Genomic DNA, 24,059 nt, shown 5'->3' with positions numbered 1-24,059 from the left:
GTGTTTAAACAGCAGCAACACGTTTGGGGGTTGACACATGACACATGGAGGGAAAATTACATTCAAATATGAAATCTTTCCTAACAAGTCAGGCACCCATAGGCAAAACACAACCAGTATTACCAGCACCGGTATTACCGGTGCCGGTAATACGGGCAATCCCCCTATGGACTCCATGGAATGGGGATTTACCTACCCTTGTTGGCACCTGTAATCTGCCAGTAATTCTGGCAGATCAGGCGCCGGCCACAGTATGACGGTCTGTTGGTATCCCACCGGATTTCATGGCATGATACCACCAGACGTGTAATGAGAAACAGAATATTAACATACTTTAAATGTTATGCATGCTGCATGTGACTATTAACAATGCTGCAGAGATGTGGGTGGGTACATTTCTTCCAGGGTGCCACAACAAAGAGGTTATGTTAATTTAAGGGTGGGGGCATGCCCTTTTAGTTAAGTCCATGCCTTCTTTGACCCCAACCCTTACCCATATATTGAGCATGTTGCTCTTAGCCAGTCATTACCGACAACACCTTTTTAGCAACGAATCGCTGTGCCTTTGCAGGCTTTTACCTGCACTTTTGTTTCTCAGCCCCTTCCCGAACTGGAAGCAGGCGCCATATGCAGCCGTTGGGCCTCGACCCAGGGTAACCCATTGGCCGCTTTGTGTGCGGCCCATACACAAACGTGCAGCTGAATTCTGCAGGTTTTGAAGGCACAAAACCAGATAGACTGGTCAAGCGAGATACCAAGAGTTTGCTTAGTCAAGTCGTAAAATAGCTTAGTTTGATGACTGGGACAATGGGCCTCATTATAACCCTGGCGGTAGTTTGCATTTTTTCCGGCAACCGTCAATGGGAAATTACCAGGTAATTCCAACATTACCGGACCCAGTAATTCCTGCATTGACCTGTGCCAGTGCCTGTCAGTCCCCATTGCCATTTGAGCCCCATAGGGTGCAATGGGAATGGGGACGTCGGATGCACCGGCACTGTCAAGCTGCACTCGCGGGTGCCATTCTGCCCGCCAGGCCAGACCTAGCGGGCTGACAGGCGCATGCAAGCCTAACTTGTTATATCGCGGTCCGGGAACTACGGTACCGGCATGCTTACCGGTACCATAGTTCCCGAACCGCCATCCTTATAATGAGGCCAAATCTGTTGACAGAATGATAGAAACAGTCAATGTTATTTACCCAGATATCAGGGGAGGGAACGTTATCACACACTGAAGGCCAGGGAGAGGCACAGCTCATTCCATCTGCCAGTGCCCACCCTGTTCACCAACACGAGGAGTGGTTTGGCCAATTTATTCTAGTGAGGCAGACATAGGCAGGGCATAGGTGGAGCTATCACGCAGTATGCTGTCGGGTTGATAGATGGATGTAAAAACCTCCTTCCACCAACCCCTGCATTGAAGCATACGAATATCTACTTTTTTTTATAAACAAGTATGTCCTTCTAGGTGAGGGCTATTGAAGGATATTCTCAGTGCACGAATTAGAAAATAATTTTGGGATTTGCAATGTGTTGTTTAAATTCAAAACTGCCTCGGTAAACAAACATACTGTAAACCAGATATTAGACTTCCTCGTAGTTAATGTTTCGCAGTATAAAAAGACATTGGGAACATTGTCAAGCAATTTGGCTGCATGCTGCATCGTGCTTGGCCTGCCTGCAAAGAAGGAAGCATTGCGGATTTGTAGCTGCTATCTGGCTGCAACCTTAAGCAGATAATACAGTTCCCATGCACAGATCCGGGTAGATTAAGCCAGCATTGTAATAGGCGCATAATCCAGGAACAGCACATCAGAATGATCCTGGCAGAGTTATTATCCTGCTAAACATATGCAAACACCCTGATACCGGTTCATGGAATGTAGCTGTTTCTTCCTTTGCAATTTGAGCTTGATGTGTTTGCTCTGATAATGCTGTAACGTATTCAGCCAAGATTGAAAATGAAACATAGTTGTGAAACCTACAGAATATAGTACCCTGCAGCTGGTAACCCTGAGATTTCAGGTCCAGGTCCCTGCCCATCCACCCACACACCTGCACTGCCTCCTGGCAACCCTTGCACTTCGGTCTGTATCTTTAACCCTACAGTCCCCTTAATTGCACTTATCAGACACCCCTTGTCTGCGCTTTACACCTTGCGCTTGCCACCTTGCTGGCTGCTCTACCAGTTGTTGTTTTTATCCCTTGCTCAGCACTTTCCACTTCTCCCGTCTCCCTTGCACTCTCCTCCTTCCCTCTCACCTGCACTTGCACGTTCTCAATGTCACTGAGCCTAGTAAGATCGCTGTTTGTCCTCCTGTGTTTCCCTCCCTTGCCTCTTTGTGCTATGAAACACTTGTATATGAGTGTGATGTAAATAAAATATCATATCATATCAGTTCCCCTATTAAGTGTTCTTGCTCCTCTGTCCTTTTTAAAACATGTTTGACAAGTTTCTAAGATCCCCTGTGCTCCATGGTGTGTATATAGTGATCAAATTGTCCCCGTCTGCAGTTGTCCATGGTAACTGCCTTAGAGGTACTTGCAGAAGTCGAGGGCCAAATGGTGTTGGCCCAGAAGCTAAAGCCCCCTCTCCAGCTCTTGAGAAAAGAAGACAAAAAAAGAGGAGTGCTTAACAGCAGCTGCTTGTTAGGACTGGCTTGCTATACTCTAGCCTGGTGGACAGATGTATAGGAGGCCAACATAGTGAACAGTGACAACTCTGGGAGCTGTAGCCAAACCAATAAAGGTAGCATGAAGAGTGGTCAAGGCTAAGTCTCAAGAAGGCGTGACCTGGTCAAGGCTCGACAATGAGTTCACATGGTAAGTAATCAATGATTAAAATTAGAGAACAATATGAACCATACATGAACATATAAAAACAATATGTTCATGTATGTCCAAGAAAACACTATAACAATGACTAGAAGCAAGTAATAATATCATACAAACTAATAGTAAAATACATATATACAGCCCCTTTAGCCAGTGAAATACAATCACAATACGCCCATCCCACAGTACTGAAAGGAAAGGTAGTGGTTCGATTAGGAATGGCGGTCCACAAGAATTCAACCCTATCTTTAGAAGTCCAACCCTGGCTTGACTAGGGCCTTGTACCCTGAAAGTTCACAAAGTTCCAAGTAGTTTTGGAGCTGGAAAAAAGTTTGGTGAAATGTCTGGTGGATGGGAAAAGGGTACTTGTAGTCAGTTAGGATCTATCCTAGTGAATAAAACTGTCCCCATCTTTCAGGGACTTGTGCGAACAAGCAAAGGCAAATCCAAACTATTGTAAATGTTTTAAAAGTTAGGAAAACCTTTAAAAGGGGAGCTAGGGGTTCAGCAACTCACCCCCCCCATACTTTGGTTTCTCTTGGGACTTTCCAGATCTTCAGAGGGTCATCAGAAGTCACATTTCCCACCATTTCTTCCAGTCCTCAGTGCCCAGAGGTTGCAGGTTTGAGTGACTCCCTGGTTGGACACAGATACTGATGCAACGTGCTGCAGTTGAAAAATGCAGCTCACTTGGGTGCAGATCTCCTCTCAGCACACAACTGGGTGCGTGAAAACAGTTTCTGGTGATTGTCACCATTGCATGGTGAGAGGAGGGGGCAGAGTTGTCGTGGTCTGAGTCAGCCTCATATCTCGGGTCCCTTGGCTGCTGGGATGCTGACATTTTGTAGAGACAAGGGCAAGCTGGCAGTCCCCAAAGTTCCGAGCTGAAACATGGAACATTGACAACTGCAGAAATGTAGCCCACACTTCGGGATGGTCAGCCACTGATTGGTCATGTTAGGACACTAGACACAGTTAGTAGCCAATTGGGGTAAATGGAGTATGTCTAATGGACATTTTTGCAAAAATAGTCAAAATGCAGCTGCTGCCACCAACTTATCATTTAGGCACATCCAAGTAACCAGAAAAATCCCTTTGAGTATAATCTAGGGTCATACAAAAGAAACCCCATTGCCCTGTATTGTAAGATGCATTGCACAATGATAAAAAAGTTAACCACAAAATAGATAAGATATAACAAGAAAAGAGAAACATAGTTTCCCAGTACTGACAGCTTTAAGGATTGGTCAGTTTCCCCATAACAATGACTAAAAGTGAAGTGGATTGAAGCTGAAGGCTTCAGTTCACTGCAAAAAGTCAGAACCGAGTTCAATAACAAAAGCAAAAGGTAGACATGGAATAAAATTCGCTAAATAGAGAAAACTATCCCAACACTGCTGTTGTAGAACATTTTGCAGTGCAGCGAGTGTGGAATGAAACAGTTGGCTGGTGCAGGAAAGATCGTTTCGGTGGCACAGCTTGTTGAACGGGTACATTAAAATTGCTGAAAAAGTCAGTGATACCTTTCACTGATTAATCCCCCTTTTTCTCCGGAGTCAGCTGTGAACGGCGTGTGAGTCAGCAGATGTAGAACTAAAGGAAGGCAGTAAGTTCATAATGTTTCCATTTTAAATTTTCCTCACATTACTTTAGGCCTCTTACTTTAGATGTATTTATTAGTTTGGACGCCTACTCCTTGTTCCAGACACATTTTAATCTTTTTGTTAATTGAGTACTTTTTCAAATAATTCAATTTATTTATCTCAAAGTTTCCTTCAATTTGGAATTGTTTAGAACCACTGTCATGTACACATTTGATCCAATTATGTAAGAATGCCCGGGATTTTTTATTTAATGTGTACACATAAAATGTGATTGTATTCTGTTTGTATGAATCACCACCTCCTGACAGTGTTCTGCTCCCATTTTGCACTCATACAAAAGGAAATCCAAGCTCATCATGTTGACCCAGGAAGGAAAGATTTGCAGTCGTACAAAAGGGAAACTCTGCCAATTGTGGGCCATGGTGGGAAAGGATTTCAGTCATCTGCTGGGTAACATGTTTGCACTCCCCGCTCCCGCTGGCAATCAGTACCCACTCACATGAAAGGGTCCTGGTGTGGCGGAAACCAGCTCAATCCCAAACCTGTCAGAAATCCATACATTAAATGAACATCATTGAAATGTTTGTCTGGTTTATGCAATGCTGTAACCCCAGGCTAGAGGGCATCTATGCACAGAAGCAATCCATTCTCCAGAGGATTCAGGGCAGTTTCTGACTCAGAAACGTTTTCATTCACAAGAAGGCAAGGCCAAAAGGGCAGACTAGAGACTAGTTGTGCCTTCTAGTGTGAAGGGGGCAGGAACTTCTTCCAGGTCTCCACTGTCATTGAGCAGGCAGAGCTTTGCTATAGGGTGGGTGGATTGGCCAATGTACTTTGCAGGACCGGTGCAAGGATTTTTGCCACACTAGGCGAACTGCCAAATTGGCGCGCCCCCACTCTGGGTCCTAACCGTTCTCAACCAGCACAATTGTCCTACACAATGAAAAAATTGCAAACATAGAATAACAATGTGTCCGGCCACTATCCCCAGCGGTAGCATTGATTTCTGTGTTGGTATAGTGCCCACATGTTGCCAGTCGGCCGCCTTGTAAAACAGCAATAAAGCCCCTTCTCTATTTTCGCTCACATTACAAGCTGCATTTTCATTTCCGGGAGCCCTTTTCCCACGGGATATGCAAAAGTGTCATCAACTCATTGCCTTCTAACACTGGTTCCTCCACATCAGCCATGAGCTGACAAAGAATGGTGTATAGCTCTTCAGTGGGTGATTAGTGTTTAAGCTCTGTGCTGGGGAGTGATTACGTTATTATCTGCGGCTATTAACCGTATCTTTGTCGCCATTGCAATGTATGCAGCCCAGGCGGTGCCTCACACTGTTTTCACGCTAAGCAGGGGCCCCTAACTATCATGACGAAATGGTCCCCCATACATCTTCAGCCGGGACCAACATGGACAACCCTGTCCTCCCAGTGGCATGGCTCAAGGGGATGGATTGCACGTGCAATGCTGTACATGCGTGCGTGCAGCAGAGAAAGTACTGCCATGTCTTTGGTGTGCCCCTGGGCCAAAGAAGCCCCCGGTTCATTTACCGTCCCCATAAGGGTCTGCTTCATCCAGCGCATTTGGCCTCCCTTTACTATACCCATGCCTTTAACTTCAATGCACTGCACTGGGGAGCTCAAATGCATTACTGCCCAGTGCTTGCTCGCCCATAGACTGGGCAGCTTGTGGGAGTGGGGTAGGCACTTTTGGCCAGTGTGAACACGACCCCCAACCTGTTCCTTGTGACGGGGGAAATATTGAACTGAAACTGGTGATATGGAATTTAGCTGTCTGGATTGTGCTCAGCAATCAGGGTGTCTGGTTTCAAACCAGGCCGAACCCCACCTTTTAACCTTTTGAGATCAATGAACAGAACACGTTTGTAATAGAGGCGCGTGTCTGATGCAGAAACCAGAAATGAAATCAGAAGAGCACCCCTCCGGGAAAGACTGAAAGCTTTTATTTCCATGCACTGCATATGGTATCTAAATCGGAGGGCAGCCACTGCACCCCGCCAGCACTAGACACTTCAGCTTGCAGTGTGTATGTTCAGAGAGGGGCTTTACTGGATATTAAATCCCTGCTTGCTATGCCAGCACTGGCAACTGAATCAGTACACAATGTGGCCAAACTGCTGCACAAAATCAAAGAGGAAAGTGGCCCAGGAAGGAGAGGTGTATCTTCTTGTGACACAACTACCAGCTAGACTCGGAGTGAAAATGACTCAGTCCTCCAGTGCCTCTTTGTTAGTCCTTTAGCAAAGTTACACACCTCAAAAGGCTACACGTCCTCTATGTATGTCTAAAAGAAATGTGTATTCGACAATTAGCCATAAAAGTAAACATTCATAAAATGTCAGTTATAAAAATACATAATAAAATCTATTAAAACATATCCAAAACACAGTAAATTCATACCAAACAATGTAAGAATTATGCTCGGACTGTCCCAGCTGTGCCTACATATCTCATTAAGCCGGATACACAATGTCTATCCCTAGCAGCTTTTAGCAGTCTATGAGCCTCCTCAGCAGATCTCATTTTCCAGCAGTCGTAAGACCTGTCTCCTAAGGAAATATATAAAGGTCAGATACAAATGAAGTGTCTAACATCCTCCACCATAGTAATACAAAAAGAACACTTATTCCATCGAACAGTAAATTGATTAACCAGTAGAATTCCTAACCTGAACTTGTTCATTAAGGTCTTCACCTTCCTTTTGCACGAAAAAAACAGATGTGGTTCCATCAAAAACACTTTTGAATTCTAAAGACGCTGGCACAACCTCTTTTGCCGAGCGATTGCTCACATAGCTCACTAAAAAAACATTTATCATAGGCCTCCCTCAGAACAGATTTGTAATTGTGGCCTAGCTGGATAGGATCACTCTACAGGGAAGGGAGATACAGCAAATAGGCCCTATTTTTTATGTATCGAAACCACAGGAGATTTAAGATATCTTTCTGGCATACTAAATCATTTATTCCCTCCCCAAAAAATACAAGTTTGCTCATTTGTATAATCCTAGCCAATAAAATACTGGACACAATTTTATCAGATATTCCAACACATACCAACCCAACTCCATTGTAATCCGTAGATTAGGAGTAGACTCAGAAGATTGAGGCAGTGCTTAAGTATCTTGTTTTCCTGCAAGACCAAACTATTTATATCTAAGCACCCCCACAACTGAGCTCCAAACACTACAGTGGGGACAACGCTTTATTTATTATTATTTTTTTTAATCAAATATGGCATGGAGATCTATAAAAGCAACATATAATGGCATCCTCTTAAACTGCATATATGTATCTAGGAGAAGGGACAATCTAAAAGATGTATCTATTGTTGATGTGGCTTTTCTAAACCCTGGCTGTGCTGGGGATAATACTCCATTATCGATGCACCATGCCTCAAGCCTTGAATCAGAACTTTGACGTATAGCTTAGAGAGAGATCTCAATAAAGAAATGGGTCTGTAATTAGCAAGCATTCTCAAATCCCCTTTTTTAAATATTGCAAGGTTAATTAACCCCTGCCAGGTTCTGGGAATTTTATTTGTGGCACTCACCTCATTGAACAATGTAGCCAAAAAGGAGGCTGGAGGGGCACCTATTAGGCCAGTTTTTTGTCACTATCCTGTTAGGTCCTGGGTGATACCAAACCCTGACATACCTCCCTTTTCGGAATTCAGCATAGTTATATGTGTCAAAAACTCATGGTGGCAATAGTAAAGACAGGCACAAATAATCACAGTCATAGGTGTTTATTGGACTTCATAATGGGTGAAATAAACACCTAATATAAACCTAAATCTATGATGTGAGTAAGCTACGACCGGCAAATAATAATAAGGCAGTCATAGTGGTGTCCTGTCAAATAAAAAAGGCCTATACCAAAAATAAAAACAATTGCCAATCCTTACTACTAAATTACAAAAAGTGTGTGGGATAATGTTCACCAGAAAAGAAAGAAGTGTTCACAAAATGATAAGTCAGGATGTTATGACTAGGTCTCCCTTCCCCATATGTGAAGCACGGGACATGGCAGGACTCTCGAGAACAGCACACTCCTTGACCTCATCAGAACGAGGTTCATAGTTCCAGTTCAACAATATCAAAAACCTTCAGGGGCTAAGGCTCTTACTTGCAAATGTCTCTTGCCTTAGAAGGCTGTGGTGTTTCAAAATGACAAACAAACAAACGTTATCGCATTGATCTTGCACTTTGGGTGATTGCTTTCTGCTCCCAGGATCTCCCTCCACCGGGCTTGGATCCTACCTGCAGTTTGGCCCTCCCTCCATCGGGTTCACTACGGCCTTGCTTTGACACAGTTCATGTATTTCTAACACAGTTCATGCAGTGCTCATTTTCATCAGGAAGTGGGCCTTTCCTTCTCTTAGCTTTCTTTCAGTATCCCTCTGTCACACTTGCCTTATTCCACAGTTCACAATTTTATTGGAAAGTGTCGTTTCCTTCCCTTAGCTTTCCTCTGGCAATGGGTCTTGTAGAACCACTCTGACGCTTCAGCCACCCTTTCCTAGGGCCTTCTGGTTCTTGCAGTTTCAAAACAGGTCCCGGTCATAGACTTTAGAATGAGTGCCCATGTGGTGTCGGACCCCCCTGCACCTGAAACTCAACTGGGCTTTCTTTAAAGTTCAAACACACACACAAGTTCTTTCTCTTGCAATATCCTTGCATTCAAAATGTTGCTACTTACAAATTTGGGCTCAACACAGTTTGTTTTGCTCTTAGCTTCCTCCGACTCACCGGCTGTGCTGAACCTGTCGGTTTCTCTGATCTCTGGAGTCAAGGACAGTGTCACTGTAGCCCAGCTTGCCTCAATGCCTGCGTTATCAATGTGGGAGGTCCCTGTGTACCATTGACATCTGCTGCTCAGCATGCCAGCTGAAACTCCCGGCCTTATGATTTCCCTTTCGGAGGCTTCACTGGTCTGAGTTGAAAAGGGCAACAGCAATTCTCCCTTTGGCATCCTTCCAGGTCTCACTGCCTTTCTTCTCTGTTTGAACTGCCGGTTTGGTGTTGCTGTCTCATCGTGCGTTCGGCCTTGCTCAAAGTGTGCTTTCGTGCTCTGCCTTTTATCCCTGTGGGGAAGGTAAAGGGCCGTCAGGTGTGCGTGGTTATTGTCAATTGCCTGACTCTGCCTAACCTGTGTATTGGGACATGTCAGGTAAACGGCTCTGGTGTTAGTCCGTTGTCTGTTACAGTGTAAGAAAGTGTTTGTGTGGGAAAAGGGCAGTGAGGGGGTAGAGCTAGGTTAGGATGGGTAAAAAGTGTTGCAGGGACGGGGATACAGCGTCTCAACCCTCGGTTTCCCACATCCATTCTCGAAGACCCCTCGCCCAGGTGATCCTACCTCACTGGTCCACCCCCAGGAACTGGATCCAATAGCAATAGCCATGTCCTGGCCACTTGGACAACAGATCTCCGGACACTAGCTGGTAAGACACCTTTAGGTTTCTCAAATATGCCAATGTTTCATATACAAGCCCTAATTACAGATGTGAGTCTGAGAGACTTTACAGTTTAAAACTCACAAGACCATAGGGATCATCTATTTCACAGTCCTTACATTTTATCTGGAAAAATAATATACGGACTGGCATTTACAAAATAAGTAACCCTCTGATAGCATTCTTGGTACCTATTAAATTGCAGATTAGGATTTTTTGTGCAATTTGACATCGCCAGTTCTTTTACATTACCACTACTCTGTAAGAATTCATGTTCTTGTCGACCCCTTTATGATGAATATTATTAGATTTGTGGTTAGATTGCTTTTATATGTTTTATATGTTTTACATTGATTTCTGTATGTTACATGTTTGCACATTTGTAAATGCTATGTTTCTTTTTATGCTGTGTAAAGTTGAGTACGGACAACCAGTATCACAATAAGCAAAACAAAAATGTTACACCTACTTCCCATTGAAAGGGTCAATTGAAAGGAATGTCAGGTGCTTCGATAGATACTTCTGCAAAACATCCATTTCATTTAAATGATATCTAAACCATCCATAGGTATTTATTAATGTATTGTTTTCGGCTTGATAGCTTAGGAAGTTAAGAGCAGCCACAGGTTTCGAGTTCCACATCGGACCCCTCATTCTTCCCTGTCTTGAGATTGGTACATTAAATAAAATCTACATATTGGATGATCATAAGATTAGTTGTTATGCAAATTCAAATCTGGAAACCGTGTTTATGGAACCATAGCATATGGTAATATAGAAACAGGGTAAACCTCTCTTAAACTCTGCCCTCGAATGCTTATCTATCTCTATGGAAATGTATGGTGATACTTTTCAATAACATACGTCATTCTCCTTTTCTTAAGAAGGTCGCTGGCTTCATTGTATCCCTTTCACTTACGAGGCAAATTGCACAAATCATGTTCTGTTTATACAGGATGATAAAAATCCCCCTCTTTATTCTCTGGAGCACTTCAACGATTGAAACACGTCGACCATCCAATACCTGGAAGAGCTTATATTGCCATTCTAACGCGCCTGTGTCATACCAATTATGCGCTTGCAGCGTGTATGGTGGCTAAATTAAAATATGTTCAAATCTGTTCGCCCAACTATCTGTTCATGAGGCAATTCTGTATGATATATATGTGTACAAGTGCGCACGCTGAACAGAATGTGAATTTTAATCAAATGTGATTCAACAAGAGTACATGAATATTTATAATGCTACAGTATGGCAGAGTGCATACCATAAAGGGCAAAACAAAGTCAGAGCCACTTCGAGCAAAGTTTAGCAATATTGTCCACATGTTTATTTAGAATGCCTCTCAGGCTGTGAAGCTAAACCATTACTTGCTCGCTGGCTGCAGTGTCTCCTTTAAATTATTATGGAAAATCAATGGGTTTCAGTAGGCGAGAAATGAATCACTGCTCCATAAATCATGAGAATAGATTTCATTCATATCAATGCAACAACAAAAAAATACAATGAAAACAAAACAAATATCACTTTGCCGGTTTATTAATATGAAAAAGCCTAACACAATTATTTCATGAAGTGCCCTTGAATTTCATCATAGGTCAAGTCCTGCATGAAGAAACTCCTGAGATACATTATTAAAATTGTCATCATCAGTATACATGTATAAAACATATTTGCCTTTCCGGCTGCCTCAGGGAAATGCTGGCCTGCTTTGCTCGACACCAGCTGAAGTTTTAGCACAACCCGTCCAAAATGAAACATGACTTCTCTTATCCTCTGTCATGTCCCCCCAAAACGGAGCACTATCCCTGTCATACTCATGAATCTCCCAATGCTCTACAATGAGTCCAACACAACTTCCTCTAGAAACCCTCATCGTTGCTTACACATCAGAAACGTGTAAGGGGAGAATCATGTTTGCTCCCTTATAATCATAATACTGAGAACTCCAAAATTCGGATCTGTGATCCGTGGCTGAATTATCCAAGCCCTAGGTAATGAAAGATACAGCATCCATAGCATGCAACAGGGACAGCCCAGGGATGTGCACACCATTGTCAAACACAAATGCAATTCCTCGGTTTCCCACTGAGACACACAGCATGCCTTATATGCCATCAACCTTTTCACATGTGCTAATGCTGTGAGCATGATTCTTTTGAAAGAGGGATTTGTTGGCGTTTTACCGACCTTGGCAGTACAACATTCGCTCATTTGCACGTTCCTATGCAAACAAGGTAATGACCCTCAACACTTAGGGGGTAATTCATAGAATTCAGCGCACAAGTGGCGCACGCGGCTGGCGCACAGTGTGCGCGTGCGAATCCCTGCGCCAGCCGCGTGCGCCAAAACCCATTTCCGCGCACAGCGTTTTCATGGATTCCAGCCACCAAAACCAGCCGTGGCTCACAGTGGCGCAGCGACCTTCCAGCAGCGCCAGTTACGCCCCCAAGAACGCCTTCCGCGCAGGGAAAAGCCATCAAAATCCCCAATCCAGCGCAAAGGGCTGCGCTAACCCTGTACCAGCACGGCAAGCGGGCTACGTGTATTTCAGGGGTTCACGTGAAGTTCCTCACGCGATCGGGCCTGGGGGAGCATGCTACGTGTATTTCAGGGGTTCGTGTGAACTTTTTCACGCGATCGGGCCTGGGGGAGCGGGCTACGTGTATTTCAGGGGTTCGCGGGAACTTTCACACGCGAATAGCCTGGGCGCGTGTATTTCAGGGGTGCGCGGGAACTTTCACACGCGAATAGCCTGGGCGCGTGTATTTCAGGGGTGCGCGGGAAGTTTTACACGCGATTTCAGCAGGGTACGTGTATTTCAGGGGTGCGCGGGAAGATTCACAAGCGAATAGCCTGGGCGCGTGTATTTCAGGGGTGCGCGGGAAGTTTTACACGCGATTTCAGCAGGGTACGTGTATTTCAGGGGTGCGCGGGAAGATTCACACGCGAATAGCCTGGGCGCGTGTATTTCAGGGGTGCGCGGGAAGTTTTACACGCGATTTCAGCAGGGTACGTGTATTTCAGGGGTGCGCGGGAAGATTCACACGTGAATAGCCTGGGCGCGTGTATTTCAGGGGTGCGCGGGAAGTTTTACACGCGATTTCAGCAGGGTACGTGTATTTCAGGGGTGCCGGGGCGTCCTACATGTGATTTGACAGTGTGGGTCCTCCCAGGTGTTCCCTGTACACCCTCCACGGCCCCTGCAGGCAGCCCACACCACAGGGGACTACCCTGCATCCCTGGTCATGTCCCGCAGGCAGCCCACCCAACATGGGCATGCCCCCCAGCAAAGGCACATGTCTCCTTGAACTAATGAACACCAACTCATGTCCCCCACCACCCCCACCCCCCAGCACTGTGGGGCACCTGCCAGCAGGCCCCCACCCATGTCCAACTCATGTCCCCCACCACCCCCACCCCCCAGCACTGTGGGGCACCTGCCAGCAGGCCCCCACCCATGTCCAACTCATGTCCCCCACCACCCCCACCCCCCAGCACTGTGGGGCACCTGCCAGCAGGCCCCCACCCATGTCCAACTCATGTCCCCCACCACCCCCACCCCCCAGCACTGTGGGGCACCTGCCAGCAGGCCCCCACCCATGTCCAACTCATGTCCCCCACCACCCCCACCCCCCAGCATTGCGGGGCACCCTCCACCAGGCCCTCGCCCATGTCCCATCCATGCCCCCCTGCACCTGGGTCCCAACAATCCCCAATCATGTCCGTAATGGTCATCCTCCCCTGCCAAAAGGCCCAACCAACTATCACATCCACCCACATATCAAAGGCAATTACATGTTACACACCCAATGTAAATAATGCAAATGAACACATGTCTGTCACACACAATGGCTGCAAGTGAATGTCAAAACAACCAACATGACATGCATGAAAGTAATGAGATGATACGACACATTGAAGGATGAAAATAAAAATGTATTGAAAATCAACTAGAATGGAAATGAAATTAGAAAAACCACAAAGCAAAACAACAAAAAGAAGATGAATGTCCAAGGAAAAAAATCCAAAAAATCAAAAAATCCATAGAAGAACTATTTACAAGACAATCCCGGGTCCATGAGCCCAACCAAATGAAACCTAACTATGTCAACTAAATAAAAACTGAACTATATACAAAAAAGTGGCGCATTGTCCAATCGCAACCAAATAAAAAAAAATAATTAAAAGGAAACCTACCACTAACTATATAACTATATACAATGGCAGCGGGCAAGTCCTGCGGCTCACTCTGTGATGTTGCCGGCCAGGGCATCATCGAACTCCATGTCGATGTCCTGGAGGCGGGACTCTGTCCTGGCCCGAGGTCTCGCAGGGATAACCCCATGTTCACCTCAAACTCCCTGCGAGCTTCCTCGAGGCACTCAGCCCGCCTCAACGCCCGACGCATGGAGAACTCCGCCCTGACCATGGTGAGCGGCTCCTCTTCCGCCCGCTGCCGCTCCGCACCTATCCGCTGGACCAACTGCTCCCACACGGAAGACACTACCATCCCAGGGTTCTCCTGCCCTCCGGCCGATGCCTGCCCCTCTGATCTTAATGGCCCCGAGCCATGATGCCTCCCACGTCGAGCCTGCTGCTGCCTCCGACGCCACTGCCTCTGCCAGCACGACGGCATCCAGGATGATGGAAACCACTGACGCCGTCGTGCACGTGCCCTGCCCGAATATGCCGTCACATCCTCCATCTGCTGGGGTCCAGTTGCTGTGTTGTCCACCCCTGCTGGACCTCTGACTCCCGACTGTGGCAGGGATGGGATCCCCACCGAGCTGGCTGCATTGGTCCGGGCAGGTCCACAGGGGGCCCTGGTGGCATCTGGGCCGGAAGACGGCAAGGAGAACGACTGGCGTATGGTCTCCACAGAGGAGGAGAGGGCCGCCAGATTGGCCGACACATGCAGGAAACCCCGAACATGGCCGATCCCAATTGGGCCACGTCGGCACGGTGCTCTTCGTGATGACGTGCGTGCTCCTCCTGGGAAGCACGCACGGCATCACGAATCACAGCCGTGCGCATCGCGACCCCAATCAGGACCTTCTCCACACGGCCAGGGGTCCCCTCGTCCGCAGGTGGAGGGGAGTCAGATGACATGGACATCCCCTCTACCTGCGGACGGGCCTGGGACGGGGCATCCCTGCTGGTGCAAGGTGGTGCACCCACAGGTTCAGGGACAGCGACATGCACAGGCCCCTCCACGGTGACCTGTGCTGCCTCCTGCCCCTGCCCCTGGACTGCACCACTTGCACCAGCAGGGATGCCCCCACCAGGCCCCATGTGCGCCTCAGTGGCGGCCTCCTCCTCCTCTGTGGAAACCACCAACCTGGATGGCTCCTCGCCGTCTACCGCCGTAGCAGGCCCCTGTGGGGGCTCACCCACCCCTTCCGCTGCAGCCGTGGGGGCATCCCCGCCGCCTTGCTCCACAGGGCCGTCTCCGCCCTCTCCTTCACTAGCCGCTGCGTAGAGGGAGACATAGAACACAAGCATCAGGGTACTGTACAATGGTCCCCTAGACAGGAAGCAATAGCAGATGAGTGCCACTGTCAAAGTACACTTCCATCATGTCACACCACAACACATGTGTCAGTCCAGGCAAAACACACACAGTGACAGTCATGGTGCGTGCCATGGACATTTCAATGCATGTCCAATGGACTCTCGAATCATTCAATGTAATGGGACTCACATGCATCATGGGTCATGCCTATCACATGCACACACTTCACCTCAGTCACATCCATCTGGCCCCGTACACCCCAATCACAGTGCATACAAGGATGACTAGGCTGCATCAGTGAATCTGTACATTGTCACAGACATGTGTCATGCATCCATGGCACTCACAAGTCACAGACATGCAGGTCAGGCACACAGACATGGATACCACATATGTATCTGGCATGAGCACCCATCCCTCGCCCCCACCCATGTCCAGGAACAGAGACTGCCATGCTCTCATGTGTGCAATCTGCACAGGGCTCCCCATGTCGCATTCAAACACATGCAACAACCGTGCGGTTCACACATTACAGGTCACACATGCATTCCCATGATGTCCCTGCACACATACATGCGTACATGGCCTATGTCACACATACAGGCAAGTATCAGACAACCAGCACACTGCAACATGCCCTGTCTCACACAGCAATGCTTGGCCACTTACCGCTCAACTCCAGACGGGTCTCCCTCTCAAGGACCTGGGCGTGGAGCGCTGGGTGTGCGCGTTCCAGGACCCTCAACTGGATGGAACTCATGCGGCCCCGGCCCCCCTCCACGAGGCGCCGGGCCTTCATGAGGGTCCTGGACCTCAAGTCTTCCCAGCGCTTCTTGACCTTCTGGATGGTGCGGGTTGCCACCCCCTCCGCGTTGATGGCAACCACACAGTCGGCCCAGATCCTGTCCCGTCCTTCCTTGTTGGCGCGGGACGATCCGAAGAGGGCATCATACTGCCCCAGGACTTGCTCCACCAGGACACCAACTTCGGTGGCAGTGAAGCTGGTGCCCCTCTGCCCCTCTGGCTGGGGGTTGCCACTGGTGCCAGATGTTGATGTGCCCGACATGGCAACCCCAGGGGCAGGAGTGGGTGGGCAACTGGGTCCTGGGGCTGGGCTGTGGAGCGATGTTATCCGAGTCGGGAGTCTTCTGTTCCAGGAGGGGTGGACACAGCAACTGGACCCCTGCAGATGGCTGATGTGCAGGCACCAAATGGCAGGGCACGGTGGCAGCAGGCAGGCAGGCAGGCAGGCAGCAGCAGATGGCACGTGGGAGGCTGCTCTGGGCACTGGGGGGCAGTGATTCGGCCTTCTGGGCAGGAGCGTGGTCTTCCGTGTGTTTTCGCGTGGCCAGCTTGATACGGAGTGATTTGGCACGTGAAAATCCTGCACGTCAGCGTGAAAATTGAGGAAAGGCCCTTAGCGCGTAAGCGCGTCAGCACGCGTACGCGATTTCATTGGTCCCAAGGCCCTTGCAGCGTAAGCGCGTCTGTGACGTTTTGCGCACGGGCGTTGCCCTGGCAGGGCTTGGTGATCCCGCGTGCATTTATGTTCTGTACGTGCTTTTCGTGCGGTGCGTGTGTTTTCCATCCGTTGGGGTTCACACGCTATTACTTCACAGCGGGTGTTGGCTACGCGTTCTTCTACACGCAAGGCAGACGGTGAGTGGTACCCCGCACCCCCAGGCCCGATCGCGTGAGAAAGTTCACGCGAACCCCTGAAATACACGTAGCACGCTCCCCCAGGCCCGATCGCGTGGGAAAGTTCACGCGAACCCCTGAAATACACGTAGCCCGCTCCCCCAGGCCCGATCGCGTGAGAAAGTTCACGCGAACCCCTGAAATACACGCAGCCCGCTCCCCCAGGCCCGATCGCGTGAGAAACTTCATGCGAACCCCTGAAATACACGTAGCCCGCTCCCCCAGGCCCGATCGCGTGAGAAAGTTCACGCGAACCCCTGAAATACACGTAGCCCGCTCCCCCAGGCCCGATCGCGTGAGAAAGTTCACGCGAACCCCTGTCATACACGTAGCACGCTCCCCCAGTCCCGATCGCGTGTGTGACTTCCCGCGAACCCCCGGAATACACGTATCCCGCTCAATCGCGTGTGTAACTTCCCGCGCAACCCCGAAATACACGTGCCCCGCTCGCACAATTGCTGTATGTTGCCACTTTTGTAATGCGCAGGGACGCTTCCGCCTGCCTTCGTGTGGCGGACGTGTATCGGCTTGTGCGTGTCTTTCGCTGTGCGTGGCTTTGCCCTATTCGATTCCATGAATACGTGTGGTTCGGGTGCGTGTGGGCGTTCCGTCTGCTTCCCTGCAGTACATCCCCAGTTACGCCCTTGTTTTCGCGAGTTGTTCCCCATTCCGCGCGTTACGCCCCGTGTTCCGCCCACTTTCTGGTGTATGCGCCGAGGTTGTGCGCTTTCACTGTGCGCATCGCGCACGTCTTTTGGGATGTTGCAGTGACGTGTGCGCCATGCACGGGTTTGGCGCACATCCCGTGGTAAACACGCGCAGGGACTTCCATGTATCGCACGCGTGCGCCTGTTTTTTTCCGCTTGCGCCTGCTTGCGCCTGCTTGCGCGAAGATTTTCGGCGCACGTTTGTTCCATGAATCGGCCCCTTAATATACAACAACTGCATTTGAAGATGTACTTTTGGTATTATGAAAGCGGTGTTAATGCCTCTTCTGTTGTGCCAGTAGATGTCCCCTTCAGAGCAAAAGGTACAATGCATTACTTGTGTACTGGCCACATATTAGCTAATTAGGCTCTAGTTGTGAATTACTTGGTGCTGTTCATATTGGGCCATAGAAATCCCATTTTGATGAGTCTCTCAAACAACAAACAAATAAGAAACCAAATTGGGCAAGTGAAGGATTGACATTTGGGGTTTGGAGTAAAGGGAGAAGGAGAAGAACAAAACAAGCGACTATCATACCAAGCCTGACGACATTTCAGAGGGGGAGAGGGATTAGAAAACAAATGCGGGAGACGGAGGGGGGAGACAAAGAAGCTGCTATCAAACAGGTCAGTAGACATTAGTGATAGAGTAAGAGCTATTGACAATGATAAGGAGGGTCGGGTGGGAAATAGAATGTGACAGACAAGCTGCTACATTACTATGCCAGACGACAATTGAGGTAATGCCGGAATTTAACAATAGGTGGGGGTGAGGGGGGGCGGGTAAACAGTTCAGGGACATGTTCTCACTCCCCAGCTGTCACTTCCCCTTGTTCAGAGCCCACCTCCAGGGACAGCTGTTCCCAAGAAGGGGGTGGGAATCATAAGGTGTAGTGCTAACACTTGCAGGGAAAACAGATGCTGTGGGGAGTGGAGGAAGTTACACAGGCATGCACCCACAATATACAGTCACATATAGTGCAGTCACTAACAGCGCCATACTTGACAAACATTTGGGAAAAGAAAAGTCATGCAATACATTGAATATGAGAAAATATAAAGAAAACCAACAGTAAACAACATGTGACATGTATGTGAGACACAGGTAAAGGTTGTCAGGTATCCACATGTGCCAAGCAGTCAGAACCAAAATGGTCCACGAGTTCTAAATTGGTCAAGTGGAGTGCAGGGTGGCATATGGGCAGAACCGGTGGGTGGTCATAATTTCGAAAAAAAAATGTCGACAGACAAAAATGGCGACAAAAAAATGTCGAAAAAAAAAATTTCGACTCGTTTTTTTTAATTATATATTTATTTTAGGGGTTCGGGAGTTAAAAAAAAGGGAAAAATTAAAAAATAAAATAAAAAAGGGGGGTGGGGGGGGGGAACCCCCCCATTTAAAAAAAAAATGCATTGAAAAAAAAAAGTCGACATTTTTTTTTTCGACATTTTTTTTTCGATATTTTGACTTTCGACATTTTTGTTGTCGAAATTATCACTGTAAACCGGCAGAACCCCCTGCCATCCATGTGCAAGTCATCAAGGTACTCCTTTTGGCCAGGCACCCTGCCAGCTAAGAAAACACAGGACTCTCTGAAAACCACCACATGCATTACTTGTAATACAGCACTGACATGGGCCAGTAGGATGCCCCCAGCAGGGCAAGCTGTGCTGGGACATTGCATGGTGTGTGGTCTTTTCTGGCCTGGGGAAGTAAATAGCCAGGTTTAGAGTGGCTTCCCAAAAAGAAAGGTGGTCCTCTACTTGGCGGATGCTGAGTGGGAGGGAGTTCCAGAGTGTGGGAGCCTGGATGGAGAAAGAGGTTCCTCCTATTCTGTTGTTCCCATAGAACCCTTCTCCACTTCAGCCTTCAAAGGTCCGTTTTGAACTGTCGCTCCTACCACCAAGATGTGCATCTGTGGCTGCTCCACCCAGGCCTTTATCCCAGGTGACCTTACGTAGCACAGCTGTCCTGCTAATCATCGGGGCTTCACTCCCATGACTCCCAGTATCGGCAATGGCCTAGTATGGGCATGATGCTCCAGCTCCACCCATTTCAAGGTCAGTTGATTGATCAGGTAAGTTGTTGTACACTACTTAGCAGCTTATGGGCCTCATTCCGAGATTGCAGGTAGCCATGGCGCTATTTGCGCTATGGCTGACTCCAATACCGGGTCCGGCACTGGGCTGGTTCAATGGGGACTTACCGGTGTATTCCGACCCTGGAAGGACCGGTAAGTCCCCATTGAACCAACCATTCCCCATTCCCATTTGAGCCCCCATAGGATTCGATAGGAATGGGGAAGGTGCTAATTACGGGCCTGCTAATAGGAGGCCCGTAATTAGTGCCCTGGTCCCCTAACGGGACGCGTAAAGGATGAGTGGTCCAACCACACGTCCCTTGCGGTTCCTATGCTTGACGAAAAGTGATGTAGCGCTGGAAAATTAACAAGAGGAGGGCAGGGAGCGGGGTATGGAGTGTTATCAATGACATTTGTGATGTCATCTTTTATGTCCTGGGTGTTAGTCTTAGCAGTGCACGCTGGTGGCGCCAGTTTTGGTTGCTTAGCTTACCATAACTGGCGAATTTCAAGGGTTTTCCGGTTTTACTTGGAACCACACCGTCCCTTTGACAACGTTTTTTCACTGAATTTCATAGGTTTTTAGTAGCGCAACTTAACCATAACGTCCCTTTAACAAAGTTTTTTCACTGAATTTCATAGGTTTTTAGTAGCGCAACTTAACCATAACGTCCCTTTAACAAAGTTTTTTCATTGAATTTCATAGGTTTTTATTAGTGAAACTTAACCATAACGTCCCTGTAACATTTTTTTTTAACTAAATTTTAAAGGTTTTTATTAGTGCAACATCACCCTAACATCCTTTTCAATAGATGAAGACCACTAACATCTTATGTCCTCAAAGTGGGAACGCCGGGTGGTAAAAACCATGCAGGCGTCCCGGTGTAGGAAGGAAAATCTTTTACCAAGATGGCCAACATGGAAAGGGTAGGCAGGGTGTATAAAGAGAACACAACAGGGCATGAGCGGGGGGAGGGGGGGAACAGGGGAGACACATGGGCATGAGCCGGGGGTGAGAGGGAACAGGCTACAAACGGGCCATGAGCAGGGGGTGGGGGGGAAAAGGAAGGGAACACGGGGCATGAGCGGGGGTGGGGGGAACACGAGAGAGACGCGGGGCATGAGCAGCGGGTGGGGAGGAACATGAGGGAGACACGGGGTATGAGCGGGGGGTGGGGAGGAACACGAGAGAGACACAGGGCATGAGCGGGGCGATATAGGGCACACACGGGACATGGGCGGGGGTGGGGGGAAAGGAGAGAGACAAGGGGCATGAGCAGGGGGTGGGGGGAACACGAGCGAGACACGGGGCATGAGCGGGGGGGCTGGGGGTAACACGAGGGTAACATGGGGCATGAGCGGGGGGTGGGGGAACACAAGGGAGACACGGGGCATGAGCGGGGGGTGAGGGCAAAAGGAGACACACGGGGCAGGAGCGGGGGGTGGGGGCAACAGGAGACACACAGGGCTTGAGTGGGGGTGACGGGGTACACAATGGAGACAGGGCATGAGTGAGGGGTGGGGGGAACACGAGGGAGACACGGGGCATGAGTGGGGGTTGGGGGGAACACGAGGGAGACACGGGGCATGAACGGGGTGGGGGCAACAGGAGACACATGGGGCATGAGCGGGGGGTGAGGGGGTACACGAGGGAGACACGGGGCATGAGCAGGGGTGGGGGAACACGAGGGAGACACGGGGCATGAGCGGGGTTGGGGGGACAGGGCGCACACGGGGCATGAGCGGGGTGGGGGGAACAGGGCACACACAGGGCATAAGCGGGGGTGGGGGAACAGGGCGCACACACAGGGCATGAATGGGGGGTGGGGTGGAAGGGGAGAGACACACGGGGCATGAGTGGGGGGTGGGGGAAAGGAGAGACACACGGGGCATGAGCTGGGGGTGGGGGGAAGGGGAGAGACACACGGGGCATGAGCGGGGGGTGGGGGGAAGGGGAGAGAAACACGGGGCATGAGCGGGGGGTGGGGGAAGGGGAGAGAGGCGCGGGGCATGAGCGGGGGTGGGGGGAAGGGGAGAGACACATAGGGCATGAGCGGGGGGTGGGGGGAAGGGAGGGAGACACTGGGCATGAGCGGGGGGTGGGGGGAAGGGGAGAGACACACAGGGCATGAGCGGGGGGTGGGGGAAGGGGAGCACAGGACATGAGCGAGGGGTGGGGGGATGGGGAGAGAGACACGGGGCATGAGCGGGGGGTGGGGGGAAGAGGAGAGAGAAATGGAGCATGAGCGGGGGGTGGGGGGTAGGGGAGAAAGACATGGGGCATGAGCGGGGCTGGGTGGGGAGGGGAGAGAGACACGGGGCATGAGCGGGGGAAGGGGAGAGACACACCGGGCATGAGCGGAGGGTGGGGGGAAGGGGAGAGACACAGGGCATGAGCGGGGGTGGGGGAGGGGAGAGACACACGGGGCATGAGCGGGAGGTGGGGGGAAAGGAGGGAGACACGGGACATGAGCGGGGGTGGGGGAACAGGGGAGACACACGGGGCATGAATGGGGGTGGGGTGGAAGGGGAGAGACACACAGGGCATGAGCGGGGGGTGGGGGAAAGGAGGGAGACATGGGGCATGAGCGGGGGGTGGAGGGGAAGGGGAGAGACACACGGGGCATGAGCGGGGGGTTGGGGGAAGGAGAGAGACACACGGGGCATGAGCGGGGGGTGGGGGGAAGGGGAGAGACACACGGGGCATGAGCGGGAGGTGGGGGAAGGGGAGAGAGACACGGGGCATGAGCGGGGGTGGGGGGAAGGGGAGAGACTCACGGGGCATGAGCAGGGGGTGGGGGGACAGGAGGGAGACACGGGGCATGAGCGGGGGTGGGGGGAAAGGGAGAGACACACAGCGCATTAGCGGGGTTGGGTTGGAAGGGGAGCACAGGACATGAGTGTGGGGTGGGGGGGAAGGGGAGAGAGACACGGGGCATGAGCGGGGGGTGGGGGGAAGGGGAGAGAGACACGGGGCATGAGCGGGGGGTGGGGAGTAGGGGAGAGAGACACGGGGCATGAGAGGGGGTGGGGGGGAAGGGGAGAGAGACACGGGGCATGAACGGGGGAAGGGGAGAGACACACGGGGCATGAGCGGGGGGTGGGGGCAAGGGGAGAGACACGGGGCATGAGCGGGGGTGGGGGGAGGTGAGAGACACACAGGGCATGAGCGGGGGGGGGGAGGGAGACACGGGACATGAGCGGGGATGGGGGAAACACGAGGGAGACACGGGGCATGAGCGGGTGGTGGGGCAACAGGAGACACACGGGGCATGAGCGGGGGGTGGGGGCAACAGGAGACACATGGGGCCTGAGTGGGGGGTGAGGGGGTACACGATGGAGACAGGGCATGAGTGGGGGGTGGAGGGACACGAGGGAGACACGGGGCATGAGTGGGGGTAGGGGGAACACGAGGGAGACACGGGGCATGAGCGGGGGTGTGGGCAACAGGAGACACAAGGGGCATGAGCGGGGGGTGAGGTGGTACATGAGGGAGACACGGTGCATGAGCGGTGGGTGGGGAAACACAAGGGAGACACGGAGCATGAGCGGGTGTGGGGGGAACAGGGCGCACACGGGGCATGAGCGGGGGTGGGGGGAACAGGGCACACACAGGGCATGAGCAGGGGTGGGGGAACAGGGCGCACACATGGGGCATGAGCAGGTGGTGGGGGGGAACAGGGGAGACACACAGGCATGAACGGGGGGTGGGGGGAAGGGGAGAGACACACGGGTCATGAGCGGGGGGTGGGGGGAAGAGGAGAGACACAAGGGACATGAGCAGGGGGGCGGGGGGAAGGGGAGAGACACACGGGGCATGAGTGGGGAATGGGGGAAGGGGAGAGAGACCCGGGGCATGAGCGGGGTTGGTGGGGAAGGGGAGACACACGGGGCATGAGTGGGGGGTGGGGGGAAAGGAGGGAGACACGGGGCATGAGCGGGGGTGCGGGAAGGGAGAGACACACAGGGCATGAGCCGGAGGTGGGGGGAAGGGGAGAGAGACACAGGGCATGAGCGGGGGTTGGGGAGGAAGGGGAGAGAGACACGGCACATGAGCGGGGGGTGGGGGAAGGGGAGAGAGACACAGGGCATGATCGGGGAGTGGCAGGGAAGGGGAGAGAGACACGGGGCATGAGCAGGGG

The sequence above is a fragment of the Ambystoma mexicanum genome, chromosome 5p (genome assembly GCF_040938575.1).
Source record: "Ambystoma mexicanum isolate Mex_15411 chromosome 5p, UKY_AmexF1_1, whole genome shotgun sequence".
Taxonomy (NCBI): domain Eukaryota; kingdom Metazoa; phylum Chordata; class Amphibia; order Caudata; family Ambystomatidae; genus Ambystoma; species Ambystoma mexicanum.
The sequence above is the reverse complement of the archived record's forward strand: the minus strand, read 5'-3'. Positions refer to the sequence as shown.